General features: G+C 34.5%; 1 non-coding gene across 1 annotated transcript; it reads right to left on the bottom strand.

Annotated features, from left to right (window-relative positions):
* Positions 1-9650: 9650 nt before the first annotated feature.
* LOC118935109 (U6 spliceosomal RNA) lies at positions 9651-9759 on the bottom strand. Its single transcript, XR_005033686.1, has one exon. It is a non-coding gene; the product is annotated as a U6 spliceosomal RNA (small nuclear RNA).
* Between the last annotated feature and the right edge of the window lie 6735 nt (positions 9760-16494).

Here is a 16494-nt window from a genome sequence, read left to right as displayed (position 1 = left end):
TACATGGCCACCATTATCCTGAAGCCAATACCAGAAATGGATACTACTAGAAAAGAAAACTACAGGTCAATATTCCTGATAAATATATTTAAAAATTCTCAATAAACTATTATCACACCAAATTCAGCAGCACATTAAAAGGATATCACCAAGATCAAGTGTTATTTATTTTGGGGATGCAAGGATGCTTCAACATACACAAATCAATGAATGTGATATAGCATGTTAATAGAAAAGAAGAATTACCTCAATAGACACAGAAAAGTCATTTGACAAAAATTCAACACCCATTCATGACAGAAACTCAACAAATTAAACATAGAAGGAATATATCTCAACATAATAAAGAACATATATGATGAACCCACAACTAACATACTCAATGGTGAAAGGTTGAAAGCTTTTCTCATAAGATCAAGAACAAGACAAGGGTGACCACTCTCATCACTCCTATTCAACATAGTCCTAGCTAGAGCAATCAAGCAAGAAAAAGGAGTAAAGGTATCAATTTGGAAAGGAAAGTCATCTGTATTTGCAGATGACATGATTTTAAATATAGAAAATCCCAGATTCAACTTGGACATAGCCCCATCGTAAGTCAAAGAAGATCTATAATTTGAGAACCCCAATCTGTTACTTTATTTGAACGTATTGGTTCCTCACTATACCATGTTGTATCTGATACAAAAAACACTATGATAGTTGGTGTATATATCACATCAGGTGTAATTTACCTCTAGTACAATTGTTTATACAGTCTTTTTCTTCGTTAAAGAAAATGGCATTTTATTTGTTTTATGTACCTAGTCTTTGAAAATGAGAAATGAAACACTTTAGGAATGAGCTGTGGTTTCCATGAAAGCAATCTTAATTCTTTGTATCCCCTGATCACATAACAAACTTAGTATACTTCATTAAAAATACAGAATATGTACTGTTCGAAGATTTGTATCCATCAACATTTTGTTTCAAGGTTCGAAATTGATCTACTAATCAAAGTTAAGTGTTCTGAATTAGTGTAGCAGCAACTCTTACCAACCCTGACTAACACCTGTGCATAATATGAAGAAACAAAAGACACTGGTAGGTCATTCTTAAATATAATTTTCATTTTGTTTTAAAGATTGTCAACATTAAATTTAGTTAGTAAAATAAGGACACACTTTCTTATTAAACACCTGAGGAACATTGCCAATCTGACATGTAGATGTTGATCAGAGCAGATGAATTGTCAAAAACAGGAACTCTGGAGCTTGATGGACCAGGTTTGAATCTCAACCAGCTTCTCAACTCATTGTGTCACCTGGTCATTTCCCTTAACACTCTTGGCCTCAGCTTCCTCAACTACAAAATGTACCTGATGATAATAGCACCTACCTCATAGGGTTGTCATTAAGAACAAATAAATTCATGCATATAAAAAGAAAAAGAGAGCACACAGAGGAGTGCCTGGTACCTACTGCATTTTCAATAATGTTAGCTGCTATTATTATGCTGTTCAAGAATTTGAAACCAGGCGCTATGTTATTTTCCAACGGCAAAAGTAAAGAAAGACTTCTTCACGACCTGTTCTTTCCCAGCAGGTGCTGAGGTCTATAACACCCAACCTCAGAACTCTCAGAACCCATGTGGGATTAATGGGATAGACTGAGCTATCCTCTTCTCTGTCTGCCAACTACCTTCAGACATGCTAGACAGACTTGTTGGGAAGGTGTAATAGATCGTTTTTCATGAAACTCCAACAAAGAGAAAAGTGCTTTACTTCATTTATCCTCTAGGAGGGCAGATAAAGAAGAGGTATGGTAAGATGCGGAACCAAAATGACAATTAGTCATACAGCTCCTGCAATAAAAGGCTGTATACCAAGTCCTACAGGAAACTGAAATGTAGGGACTCAGTACAACACTGTGTTGTGCACTTAAAAAATTGTTAAGAGGGCAGATCTCACGTAAAGTGTTCTTATCACATTTAAAAAAATTCTTCTGTGGGATGACCAAGTTTTCCCATTGAACTTATACACTGAGTCAAAGTGAAAGCCAGATGGTTTTCCAGTAATAAAAAAAAAATTCATTAAGTCTTGCCTTTATGTAAGAGTTAATGATCTGATATGGAGGTGATATCACAATATAATTTTAACATGCAAGTAAGGTAATGGAAACAGGAACCCATAAAAAAGGATGCATGGGACAAAGTTGTTGTTTAGTAACTTAAGAAACCTGTGTTCGTATCCTAACTATGCCTATTACTTACTATCTTTGTTATTTAGATTCTCTTTATTTTTACAGTAGGGATGATAATATTTACTTATATAATTGTCAATATTATCAAATGATATACTATACAAATTGCTTGGTTCCATGCCAGATGCCATAGCAGGTTCATAAATGGTACTATTGTTTATTTGTTTATGTCTTCAGTGCAATGACAATTATTCTGCACAGTGAAAGAACTGAGGCATCCTTACACTGGCTCCAAAATATCAAATTTTGCCATTTTCGATAAAAAATATGTATGAGATAACTTACTGAGCTCATAACTATTCATGTTACATGAAATGCTCATATTATTAAATTTCCCTTACATACAATATGAAAAAGAGGTAAGTGGCAAAATTACTAACTTTTTATAGAAATCTTTTTTTTTTTAACCACTGCTAACACACTGCTATGGACAATCATCTCCAGCCATCTGTTAACTCTTCTCTGCAAAAACATTTACTTATAATTCTTTCAGAGCATTGCCCTTCCTGAATTAAACAGCTATGGCTGTGTTTGGGATCCCAAAGAAATAGTCTCTTATTTATATTCCAGGGTAATGTAATTTTTGGTGAGGTATCCTTATAATCTTTTCTTTTTCTAAATAATCTATTCTGCTTTCTTTGGATTAAATAAAATCAAAGTTCCTATGTAATTTAAATGGCTTATGTTATACCTAGTAACTTCCCAAATGTCTCTTTTTTAGTGAACTTATAAAGACTCCATATATCCCAAATGTGGATTTATGTAATCGATTTTGGATGTCTGCTATTTTGAATATTGATTGACATAATAAGTAAGCCTTACGTTTTAATGATAAGATTCCTTCATTTATCAATGACAGCCTTAGAATTTCAAACTATAGTTATGTACCAAAAGACACACTTTGAGAGGAAAAAAATGCTAGGAAAGAGGAAAGAAAGAAAAAGTGATTGCAGAAGAAGATTTTGAAGGAAATGAGGTTGGGGGAAAGCAGTGAATCTTACAACCTGTGGCCTTCAAGTAGAAAAGTGTTTTAGATGCTTCATTAATGAGAAGAGTAACTTGGCCCAAAATACACTTCAAAGTTATGTGGTACAATTGGACATGTCTATGCTCAGATGCCTAACTTGCCTTTAAGAAAATGTCATGGGCTAATTAGGAGGCAGTATAACACTGTATCTTTAACAGGGTAGAATTATGACCTATATATATTTTCTCCTTTAACTATTCTTGGTATCTCCTCATTAAACACAAACTGGCTTATTCTAGCATACTTAGAGCACAAATGAATCGAAGCCTTACTTTTGGGTGAGACTTTGACACTTAGCCCCTATCATTTTCACCTGAAGTGGTGATGAGACACTTTTTTATTCATCATACCACAAAACTGCTTCAGAACTGGATAAATACCAGACTTTCCTTTCTCTTAAAGTTTAATTGAACTGTGATCTGTCAAGTTTCTTCAGAATGACTGATGTTAATTGCCACTGCTGAACAATGACAGTTATAGTAAAAGCTCATATATTCTACCTGTTCATATCATCTTAACTAGTAAAACATTTGAGGTAATGCATATTACTTATCAATAAAATATTTCTTTTGCTTTATTATTGCTAATAGCAAAGTTAGAGGATTACTGGTCAACTACAAGAGCCCTCCATGCATCATTTGCCCCCTGCTCCTATTCCTTGCTACGCTTGCATGTAGATGCCTGCAGCTGGTAGAACAAAGAGGGAAGGTGTTTTTTTCCTTGTAGAAAGCTGTATGATGCTTTGAAAAATCCCTCCCAGAGCAATATAACTATGACTTGGATATACTAGAAAGCATAGTTTGTAAAACATTACTGGGATTTCAAAAAGGTAATGGGAATCTTCCTGGATAAACCATGAGTGGATACATGCTTGATACAATTTTCAGAATATGAAATGGAAAACTAGGGTGGACCTGTTTGGGAAGGAATCCCAGACATTTTTAAATAAATGAGAATTTATATGACTTTTGTGCCTAAAGTAACCAGAAGGCAAGGCTAATAAAGGGTTTCTTGGAAGAAATACTAATGGGCTTACTTTCACAAATACAGTATGTATTTGGAAACAGCAGTATTTACTTCAAATCTCTCCTTTGAAGATGGCTGTTCACCTAATCAAGTAAAACTGAGTCCCCTAAGTTTGTGCTTTCTGTTTGAAAGGCTAACATGTGACACAAGAAAGGGAATAAGCCTTGTTAAGGCAGGTATGTTTCAGAGGTTTCCCAACTTACATGTGCACCAGAATCCCTTGAAGAGTTTTTTGGAAAAACTGGGGGGACACATCCTGGGTCAATGAATCAGGATTTCCAGGGCTAGTGCAGGACTGCCACCCAGGCATTGATTGCTCTCCTGTAAAAATTCTTCAGGTGACTTCGAGGACAACTTTGTTGCCAACCATGTAGTCCTCTGCTGAGAATCTTGTTTATCTAATCTGCTTATTTGAGGCACCAGAATTTTGAAGTCAACGTATTAGAGATATTAATATTTAAGAATACCTATCTGGTTGACATATAGTCACCATTTACATTAATTGAGAATTACTTGAGCTACATCACAGAATGAACTACCTATATGTTTACTGAGCCACTGATTTGAAGATAAAGTGGAAGAAATTGTGTTTCTAGAATTGAATTCAAATTATTCCTCAGTTAAGCTAGAGCTCGGAGGTGCAAAGGCAACTATGACTGCTTTTTGGGTTGTGTTGGCTCTGCTCCATTTACTGCTCTGTTATAGTGTCCAACGTCCCATCACATCTGTTTGAAGACTGCTTCTTTCCTTTCTAAGTGCTTTTATACCAATTACTAATAACTTATGAGGCTTTCTATCTGCAGTAACTAAAAATTAATACTTTCACCATAGTCTTTATCAGTCCCATCTACATATAGTAATCTACTTTAGCTTCAACTGATGTTGACAGCATGGAACATACATATCTTAAAGACCTTGATTCTTAAATACAGTGGGAATATTATTATACCAGAAACTGTGCTTCCTTTGTTGGCTTCAGTATTTACTGCACAGCACCTACCACATGACAGAAGCTCAATAAATGTTAATTTAAACAAAACTGAGCTCTGTTTTCCTAAAAACCATTGCTCAGAGCTGAGTTATTTTGGACATGTATTCAGATCTTTTATTTCAATGGGAGCTTTCTGCAAGGAAAGAACAAAAAGAGTAGGAGAAAATGGTTGTCTTTTACCCCAGAAAATAAGCTTCTCTGAATTCTCTATATCTCTGTTCTGTGTTCTTCTGCTTTTTTATTGGCCCCGTGATGTTAGAAATGGTTTTAGGATGCGTCCAGTATTTAACAAAGAGCAAATGATTTATAATTTGAAAAAAGACTTGGAGATATTTCAGATATTTCCCCCAACTATCTGACACCATGAAGGGTTTGATCCTTCCCATGGCATTATTGAACATTTCTCCTAAATGTAGTTATGTAGGCATTTCATGCTACACATCGGCTTCACATGAGCAACAATTTCAGGAAGCTCAGATAAGGTGGCTTTCCAATGCTATTTGTGCAAAATTGGTTATGTCTACATTGAATGGAAGAAGATGAAAATTAAACAAATAAAACATAACGCATCATAAGTGCCGGGCACTACCTCAGAATGGTAGTATGCTGGAATTCCTATGAATAACGTTCAAGTCCTATTTTTTACCACCGAATTCTTTCATGATAAATAATTAGACATGGTAAAAATTGATTCCTCCCTGCCAAAATGTCATAAAAGAGGCAAGAGGAATCCTGTAATTTTTAGCCTGACACTTTGGTGAATTCTTTGGGTGGGAAGACATTCAACTGTATTTCTCTCCGTGTGTGGGTTTGGGAGACCGGACTCTGGGAGAAGAGCAACTGAAGAACCTGAGAAAGGCAGGGTTTCCATCATCAGGTCCTGTTTATCTTTAGTTTGCGTACATAATGGCTTTGTACGGGCCACCTCTTGGAATTACTGGTCAATGAGCATAATCTGTCAAGTCACTAGAATGAATGGTATTGGAGGGCCTCCAGCCCCTTCCCCTAGAAATCTGAATTCTTAGCACACTCTCATCAGGCAGGCAGCCCACAGGAAAAAACAGTACGATGATTTAACAGTGGGTACAGATGGTAAACAAAAAGCCAGTATCTGATAATTTTCCATTGGTACTGATAACTTCTGAGAAGACGCTGACATTTCTCATTCTATAACAGGTCTAATAAAAATATTGGGAAGATCCTTATCCTATGTAAATGCCTCCTGACATTATTCATTCCAGGTTTGGGTGTGACAGACAGTGAAGTTTGGCAGAAAAAAACTTGAGGGTTTGAGCCATGCCTTTGCCACCTTGGCAGCTGTGTTACGACTTCAGGGAAGTCACCTTAATGACAGTAACAACAGCTGGTAGTCTTACATGGCCCAGGGTGTGCCTGGTGCTCCTCAAAGTGGGCACACATACTTAAGTTCCCTTCCTTCTGTGCCTCAACAAATTATGGAGTACTTGCTAGATAAAGAGTAGGGAACTTACTGTGTGGGGTGCAGTGTTAGTCTCACAATACTCCATAAATATTTCTTGAGTTAATTAATAACTCCTGTACACATTTTAACTATATATTGCATAATTAATTAATAATAAATAATTACTATTTGTCTAGACCTTTATATGCTATGGTGAAAACAGATGAAATATATATTATGAGCATGCCCTCGAATAGCTTACATTTACCTAGGGACAAAAATAAAGATGTATATGAAAACTGATTTGAGTTGCCTAAATCATTTTGGCTTTGCTTTTTATCATATTAAAATATAATATTTCACAGAGAAAACAATGACAGATATTCTTATTTATCTGCAGAAATGACATCAAACATCTATCTTTGGAAAGGAATAGTAAGTAAATATTATATCTGATAATCCGTTCTTCCTACATGGCAGTAGAAATAAAGACTGTGAAAAATGTTTACATGTTTTATTTAATTTTTTAAAAATATTTACAACATGTATAAAGTTATAAATTTTATAATTATGTATTATTTTTATTTTAAAATATTCTTATTTTCTAAAAAGATACATATTTGCTTATCCCAGGTAATTTAGATGGCCCTCCAAATGATAAAGAACAAAATTTAAAGACCAACTGCAATTCTTTCATATTTTATTTAAAATGATTTGAACAAGCAATGCCTTTAACATATATCTGCCAGAAAATTCTTTCCTTCCATTCTGTCTCCTAATCTGGGTAAAATTAACTCAGGTAGGATTAGAGATCACAAAGCAAAAATAAAAATTAGGGATGATCAGATGTAACTTCTATCTCTTTTAGATTTTATAATAATAGTGCTCCAATCCTCAATTAAAATGAATAAGCACACAGTTCTGCAATTGTTCATATTGTTTCTTATCATCTAATATTTCTACTGATACTTTATTACAGATAGGATGGTACATATCTGACAGGTGCCTAAAACAATTCCTTGCACTCAATGGTTCTTTAAGAGAAGCTACTCAAATGATACAAAATTTTCTCAAAAATTAAATGAATAAAATGAATTTGTTGAGCTCAATAAGTAAAACACTTGTTCTTGGGCATAGGTTTTTCCTCTCAAGACAAAGATACATTCTGTAAGTTCTGTCTTTTAAATCCCTAATAGAAGCCCAATTGGGTAAGCTATTTTTCTGAAAATAGAATTGTTTGCAGAGGCGCAAGGGATAATGTACTAATACTTGGGTGATTTTTAGGAAGATGGTGGATTTTAGATAGAGTGTGTACACTGTGCCTCTAAGATCTAAATTAAATCCTTCCATTCAACATCTAATACCTCTTTCCTGCTCTAGGTTATATTTTCACTGTGTTGCCTTACACTCTACTGGATGCAAAGTTCATGAAATGTGCTCTCCATTGAAAGCTATTTCCAGCCATATGTAGGGACAAGCTGAGATTGGGTTAACAGCACGGCTGCCTAGTCTTCCCGTTCTTAGTGCCAGTTGTTGCTAATACCTGCCTTACACAGTAATGCCAGCATCGCTTTTCCTGCCCCCAACCTCAGTTTTATGAGCATTACCATCAATGTGCTTTAAGAACTTAATGTACATCCTCCAAGAAACAAAAGAAAATTATACTTTTGTGTAATTCTAAATTGCCATAGTTCACACTCAATGTTTATTTAACTTTAATATTACTGCCAATGGGTTTTGCCGAGTCAAATAAATTTAGCACTAATGAGCATATTTTGAAAGTTTAAAAACACAATTTAATAAATGATTCAGTGTAATCCTACAAAATTACTCTAAGAGGCCAAGAAGTCATGAGCAGCAGGGAAACCACTAGCAAACAATGGAACAAAAAATAAGTGAAAGTAATTACTATTGTTATATTAGCATTTAATCAAGGAGTCTTGTTTCTTTTCAGATCACAAATACAGTATTTTAGGATGACACAGCAAAGTTAACTTAATTATAAACATGCTCCAGACTAGTTGCTTGATTAAATTAATCTAACAGGCCTGGCAACTAGTAGGGCTTCCACATGTTCAAAATCTAATCTTTCTTATCTATATTTCCCTCTTGTTTTACAATGTTTTAATTAAAGATCATATAGTGTGGTCTGGCAATTAATTTTCACAGTTAAATTTATGAACTAGTTATTGAATAATTGTTGTCTTTTAAAATAAAATTATTTTACAATAAGACTTTTTAAAAGGAGCATATTTTCTAGGCTTTAAAATATGGTTGTGCTTTCTAACCTTTGTCTTATGCATAAGCCTACCTTGTTTTTTCTTACAAACTGAGAAATCATAAGACTATTTTGCTTTTTCTTATTACTATTTAAATAGCAATTTATCAGTATCATAGGATTTTGTTTTCAGGCAAAATAAAATATAGGAATCATAGAGAAGATGATAATAATGACTAAATCTAATATTAGCTCTGTTTTGAAAGAGAGCATGATTATAAATTCTCATAGCACAATATAAGCTTGGGCAGAGAAAATCTGAGGAAACAGAATCAAATAGATTCAGTACTTTGCTCATGTTCCGTAACAGTGGAATATTTTAATAATATTTTAATATTTTAATAATAGTGGGTGATGTTCAAATTCATGATCTTTACACCATATTCCATTTTTTCCACATAATAATCTTATATTTACATTGTTAGGTGCTATCCATATATTTTTAACTCCACTTCCTATCCTCCCCCAGTTCTCTCATGAACCCATTCCAATCTGTTTTTGTCCTGCCTATTTTTTTAAATTAAAATATCATTGATGTATATAATCTTATCTTGGCTTCAAGTATACAACACAGTGGTTCAACAGTTAACCAATTATTAAATCCTCATCCCCACTAGTGTAGTTACTATCTGTCAACATAGAAGGATGTCACAGAATCATGGACTAAAAAAATAAGGGAATGCTTCATGAATTTGCATGTCATCCTTGCACAGGGGCCATGCTAATCTTCTCTGTATTATTACAATTTTAGTATATATGCTGCTGAAATGAGAACATTTTTGTCCCATCTTGAGAGAGAAGAGTTAACTTCTCAAGATGGGACAAAAACAGACGGGAATGGGTTCAAGAGACAAGGGAGAACAGCAAGTGGAGTTAAAGTATATAGATAGCACTTAATGTTCATATAAGATTATTTTTTATATATCTCACTGTTTAGGAAGGCTTTCTGTAAAACCCCATGAAACTGGCTAGAGCTCAGTAAGTAAGGCATACATTCAGTCCTGGACAACCCCAACGCTGAGATTCAGCTCACCCAATTATTCCAGAGGAAGTCTTATGTTGTTCCAACCAAGCATCCTTTTATGGGGAATCTCACTGCCAGCTTTTTATATTACACAGCTACAAGCTCAAGGCTTGGACATGAGCCCACTGATCTCCCTAGGGAAAGGCTGGTGCTACTCCCCACAATAAAGCTGAGTTAACAGGATTGGGCTGTAGCCAACGTTCTGCCAAAATGTGATCTTGTGTCCTGCCCATGTTCCTATAAGGGAAAGAGTCAGTGCCTCCTTAATGCGGCATAAAATTCTCAAAGCAAGAGTCAGGCTCCCTCATTTATAACCTGAAATCCATTCCCACTGGGTACCTGGGGGTCACCCTACAAGGAATGGGTATCAAGAGACCCATGTATCTGTGACTTCTGCTGTCTCCATGAGTGTCCTCCCAGTGAACTGGGGTGGGGTAGTAAACAAATATACTTCTTGACTACTTAACTTTCTGCATTTTTAATGAAAATTCTCAATTATCTAGCAAAACTGCTGGTCTATACCCATGTTTCCAGTCAAGTTACCACTTCCCTATTCTTATATAACTCATGCAAGCAGCAGAATTGCCTAGCATTGATCATGCCCCCTCCCTCTTTTGAAACCCTTTCTTAACTATTTTTGGAACTCTACACTTGGTTCTTTTCCTACCTTACTTGTGAATCTTGCTTATTCTCCTTTGCTGTATTATATTTGAATTCATAAACTGTAAAATTAAAATACACTAGTGTTTGGTCCATCTATATACTTCTCTACCTCATGCTCTTTCATGACTTTGAATTTCACCTGTAATCAATGAATAACAACTTTATATTTCCAGCCTCAACCTCTCCTTTAAGCCACATATTTCTTTATCTTACTGACTTCCCAACTTTGTAAGAAAGTTATAAGCAAATGAGTTCTAACTATCTTTGGTCTATGAGGCAATCTGTACCTACTAATTAGTACTTCAAGTTTAAAAAGCCCAAATTTGCCCACCCATAAACTTGCTTCTTCTCCAGGTTTCCCATCATGTTTAAATGGGTAATTAGACTAATTTTTTTTCTAGGTAATTAGACTAATTTACCTGGCGCCTTCCTTAACCCCTCCCTTTCACTAATACTACCCATCCAAGCCATCAGCAAATTATGTTGACAGTTCTTCTGGAAAATACCCAGGAGCCAACTTCTGCTCCCCACCTCCACGGCCACCTCCACAGTCTGAGCGTCATCAGCTCCCGCCTGGACGGAACAACAGCTCCCTTGCTCCTTGCTGCTCCCTGTGCTTCCACTATCACCCTTTCAGTAAATGATCTCCGAACAGCAAGAACCCAGGAGGAGTTCTGAGTGCAGCGTGGATGTCACCTTGCGCATCAGTGTCCTCAGTCTCACGGCTCTCCCTGCAATTCCCCAGGCACACATCTGTTCTGCGTTTGGGCACAAGCACTTCCTTCTTCACAGAATGCTGTTTTCCTAAATAGCCAAATGGTTGCTTTCTTATTTTTCTCAAATTTCTGTTCACATATCACCTTATCAGTGTTGCCTTTCAAAAAAAGTCTCATATAAATTATCACATTCCCTACAATAGCTTTTTATCCACTAATCTTGCTTTACGTTTCTTTATTGAATTTGCCATCACTAGAAATGTTATATCTTTCTGTCTTCCCCAGGAAAATACAAACTACAGGAGAGCAGGGCTATTTTATTCTTGTCAGTCCTATAATTTTTCAGTGCCTAGGTCCCTGTTTGGCAGCTCATAAAAGTCACTCCCTTTGGAGTTTTTAGTATGTTGCTGTAAATGGAGTTTCAAAGCAGACAATTTTAATGTAAAAAAATCACACTTTTTGCATGCATTCAGCACATGCACTAGGCAAACACATAATTAATTATTAACCTATCATTATTAATTATTCAATGGCAATAAATTATTCACCAAATATTCTTTTAAACCCAAATAAATATAAGAGACTGTGCTAAATACTGTTGGGAATACACATATAAATAAGAGATGATTGTTCTTAAAAACTGTATGAATTGGCAATTATCAGCAGAGAGAAAAAATAAATAAAAAGACATTCTAGGAATGGTCCAAAGACAGAAATGATTCCTAGATTAACAAAGAAAGTTTTGCTCCCCAGCTGGCAATTGGACTGGGTCTTGATATAATTTAAACACAAAAGAATTCAGAAGAAAGAGAAATTCTATTGCTTGCTAATTATATGTGATCCTTGATTACTTTTCTTTAAATTTTATTGATTTATTGTTATTTTTTTAACTCTCTAACATTCAGTTTCCTCAAATGTAAAATGGGAGAATTTGCACATGTTAAATGAGAGAAATGCTAATAAAGCATATAACCTAGTACCTGGCACATGACTAGTCCTCAGTTATTATTATAATAGTAAGGACAGTATAGACTAAATGAACAGCTTGAATGATGTAGCCATAGAATGACAATGCTTGTCTCTAATATAGTTTTAAAGACATAGCTATTATTTTTAAAAAGGAAAAATAACAAGCTAATATGACAAAACAGAAAAAAAATAATTTCTATTTTGTAATGGTCACTCTTGTACACGACCAACATACTTGCTAGTTTTTCAGGATCTTCACAGGATTTCCAGTTAATGCATGGAGATTTGCCAGATTTAGCAAATAAAAACCCAACATTCCTAGTTGAATTTTAATTTCAGATAAGCAAATTTTTTTCTATATAAATATGTCCCAAATATGACATGGGGCATACTTATCCTTTTTTTTAAAAAAAGTGCTATTTTTAACTGAACTTCAAGTTTAACTGAGAGACCTGAATTTAATCTGGAACCCCTAAATCCAATCCCTGATTTTATTTTTTAAGTTAATAAGTAGTATGCTGACAAACAGGCTCATCAAATACACTCACACACCCACATGCACATGAACGTGCTGGGTTTGCCAATTTCATCCACTGAGCTGGTAAGGGCCAGCTCTGATATACCACTGAAAGGAAACTAAGAAAATAGAAGGGATCTTCTAAGTCAAATTAAGATCTATTTAATATATACAGCAGGGATCTGCAAACTATGGCCTGGGAACTAAATCTCATGAGGCTTTTTTTTTGGCACAGCTCTCAAGCTAAGAATGGCTTCTACATTTTTATATTTTAATTTATAAACAAAGAATAATAGGGAAAAAGAATTTACATGGCCCACGGAGCCTAAAACATTTATTATCTGGCATTCATAGAGAAAGGCTGTTAAGTCATGTAGAGAGGAAGAAACTCATTTGTCACTCATTCGTTTATTGAATAATTATTGGGAGCTCATTGTGTTGCAGGAATGCTGCTAGGTGCCCTTCTGGGTCTTACAGTATAATATGAAAAAAAGAGAAAGACATGAAATTAAATGAGCATTGAAATAAATCTATAAGCACTAAAATAAATTCTATATTCAAGTACATTTGCAAACAAATGATTCTGAAGTTAGGCATTTTGACTTTTTTATAACACAAGTTAATAATTGAGCTCTGCCAAGATAGAAACCTATTCTCTGATTTATTTTTTATTCAAGCTATCATTTTACATACTGAATTCAAAAATTTACTTTTTAATTTTATTTTTATTTAATATTTATTATGCAAGCTGGCATTTTACATACTGAATTCAAAAATTTACTTTTCATATGCATTTTGCTTTTCTTCAGATTATTCCTTCTTTCAGAGTTTTCAAAGAAATTCGAGCAAGGCAATGTTATTACATGTGCATTGGCCATACAATGATCATAGTTATCTTCCAGGTCAACTTCTTTTATCTAAAACGCAAGTTCTAGCAGAACACATACTCAATGAATGAAAAAAAGTCAGTCAGACCCATGAGACCCACTGCACTTATGAGTCTGACAGTAGATACGATCGCACAATACAATTCCCGTCTGACCCTTATTTTTACTTATACCTAACACATTTTCCCAAGTCATCTACTTCTTTATTTCTTTAACGCTTAATTTTACGGGGAAGAATTTTTTTAGTTATATAACATCAATATTTCTGCCTAGGAACAGAATTTGAGTCCTTAAATTCTACTTGATATGTATATTTCCATGTCATTCGTGAAAAGTATGCTCTCCACCAAGTAACTCCAGAAAAACTCCTCAGATTGATTCCAAATATTGCAGTTTAACTGGGCTGGCCTTCTCAGAAGCCTCATGTTTTTCTTCTGCATCTTAAGGACAAAAGGCTAGGTTCCCTTTTGTGGGCTCCTAAGCCCAATTGTGTAGCCACAGAGGATCTTACGGCTGCTCCCATCTGACCATTTACTCTATGGATATGGATTGCACATAAGAGAGCAAATCTCTGAACCCTCCCTATTTTTTTTTTAACCAATGAGGGAAATATGACAAAATTTTAAGGTTTTGTGAAAGGCAACATGGATATACTGTCACAAACTTTCAATAATTACACATTAGTGTCTTCCCTACTGCTGAATTGGAAATTAAATGGAAAAAATTAAAATGTGCTTAATATAAATGGTTCTCCAAGGTATGGAATCCATTCACATTTTAAAATCATATCTTTTCTTGTAATATGTTTTCAGTTATGTGCAAATGATTAAGTTCTGAGGTGAACTGTCAGATGGATATGATGAATCCCATTACTTGTCCTTAAAAATGGGGCAGAACTATAAGAAAAAAATCTTTAAAAGAAAATTAAATATGTACAATATAGATGGAGGGATAGATAGGTAGATAGATAAAGAGATTGCATTGCTTGACATTTTTGAGTTTTTGAGGGTGACTGATAGGAAGTCTTAGGGAATCACAAATCTCATGACAAATTAGTATCTTAAACTTACTCCTTTTGTCAAAATTAGTGTTTATTAAGTACTGGGAGGGATGGGCTTTGCTAAAAATGTTTTAAAAGGTTAAAACTTATCAATTTGCTCTCCTTTCTGTCTAATCTTTAATTTCTTTTGCATAGTCCTAAATGGGAGACTGATTTATAGTTACTTTTTGAAATAACAATAACTAGGCCTCAGGGAGCCTCCTAACCCCTACCTGGTTTATAATAGAAAAGTTAAAATATTAAAGTTACCTCTATAAAAGTCAGAAGCGGCATTTTTAATTTTTTCTCTTTAATAGTATAAATTCTGGAGTATCTTCAAATAATACTTTTATTAATCAAATAAATATGTTTATTTATATTTTGGTATCACTATTTATATTTATAATCTAATATTTCGGTACTTGAAATCTCTATACCACAAATTCTTCATTTCAAGTTTTCTGTATCTTAAATTTTCTATAGTTTGAAAAATTTCAATGTTTTTTGCTTGCTAACAAAATTCATATATTATTTGATTACTTATCAAGAACATTTTATTAAACATGTTCTTTTGTAAATCAAAACCTCAGGAGAGTTCTTATTCATCTTGCATGGTAATTATTTGACTTAATATAATTAAGACAATTTTCTGAGTAGCAAGTATATGCTAGTTATATAGTACATGATATATCTGACTATATAACAGTCATCTCTATCAAATTAAGTAATGAAAAACCAGATCATATAAAAGTAATGTGTCCTTGTTGTTTCCATCCCCCTTCACATTTCTAATATCCTGTGAAGATCATTCAAAGGAACCTCAGCTAACAGCCTACCCAAATATGATGATACAAGAGTCTAAGGGGGTTGATTTAAATCCTAGTAAAAGACAATTCTCTCCTTTGTGCACAAAAATCACTTTAATGACTAAATAATCCATGACTATAGTTTGGATGTGTCTTTGGGTAGAATATGTATCTACAAGGGTTAAAAAAAGTGACCTCAGCTGGTTTTATTGTAGGAAGTAGAATTCAAAAGTATCTTTAAATAAATCTATGATTATAATAGATTTAAGAATATCATAGTTCATATGTTGAATTTTATTATTTCAGGCAATTATAGGACCATTTAGAATGATTAGAGCAGCTATCTTAACCTTGGTGGCACATTGGAATCACCAAGGTAGATTTTAATAAATACCCATGCCTGGGTCTCTGCTCAGACCGATTGTTTAAGAGTCTCTGCAGGTTGGGTCTTGTGTGTGTGTGTATTTTAAATGTCTCCTAGTGATTCGTATCAGCATCCAGGATTGAAAACCAAAGCATTAGAGGCCATGCGCGGTGCTCAAGTTTCTGGGGTTCTCAACTATAGTTGTATATTAGATATACTTGGGAAGCTTCTGTCACTGTTATTGCTGTTATTTAGTACCAAGGCAGAAGTTCTCTTCTACCAAAGATACATAAATCTGTGAAAAGCCTAACTCCTGACCTAACAACAAGAAAAAATCAGACAGACTACAAATGTAACTTTCTTAAGCCCAGATGGCTGAGGTCACAAATCCACAAAATAGCCTGAAATCTAAGAGACTCTCGACTGCTACCCAATGGAAACTTTGCAGAACATGAGAGAAGGAGACATGGAGTGTCCTCCTAGCAAGTAAAAAGACTTGACCCCCAAACTGTAATGAACCTCTGAAG

This window comes from Manis pentadactyla, chromosome 2 (assembly GCF_030020395.1).
Source record: "Manis pentadactyla isolate mManPen7 chromosome 2, mManPen7.hap1, whole genome shotgun sequence".
NCBI classification, from domain to species: domain Eukaryota; kingdom Metazoa; phylum Chordata; class Mammalia; order Pholidota; family Manidae; genus Manis; species Manis pentadactyla.
Note: the sequence above shows the minus strand (reverse complement) of the source record. Positions and strands in the feature narration are given on the sequence as shown.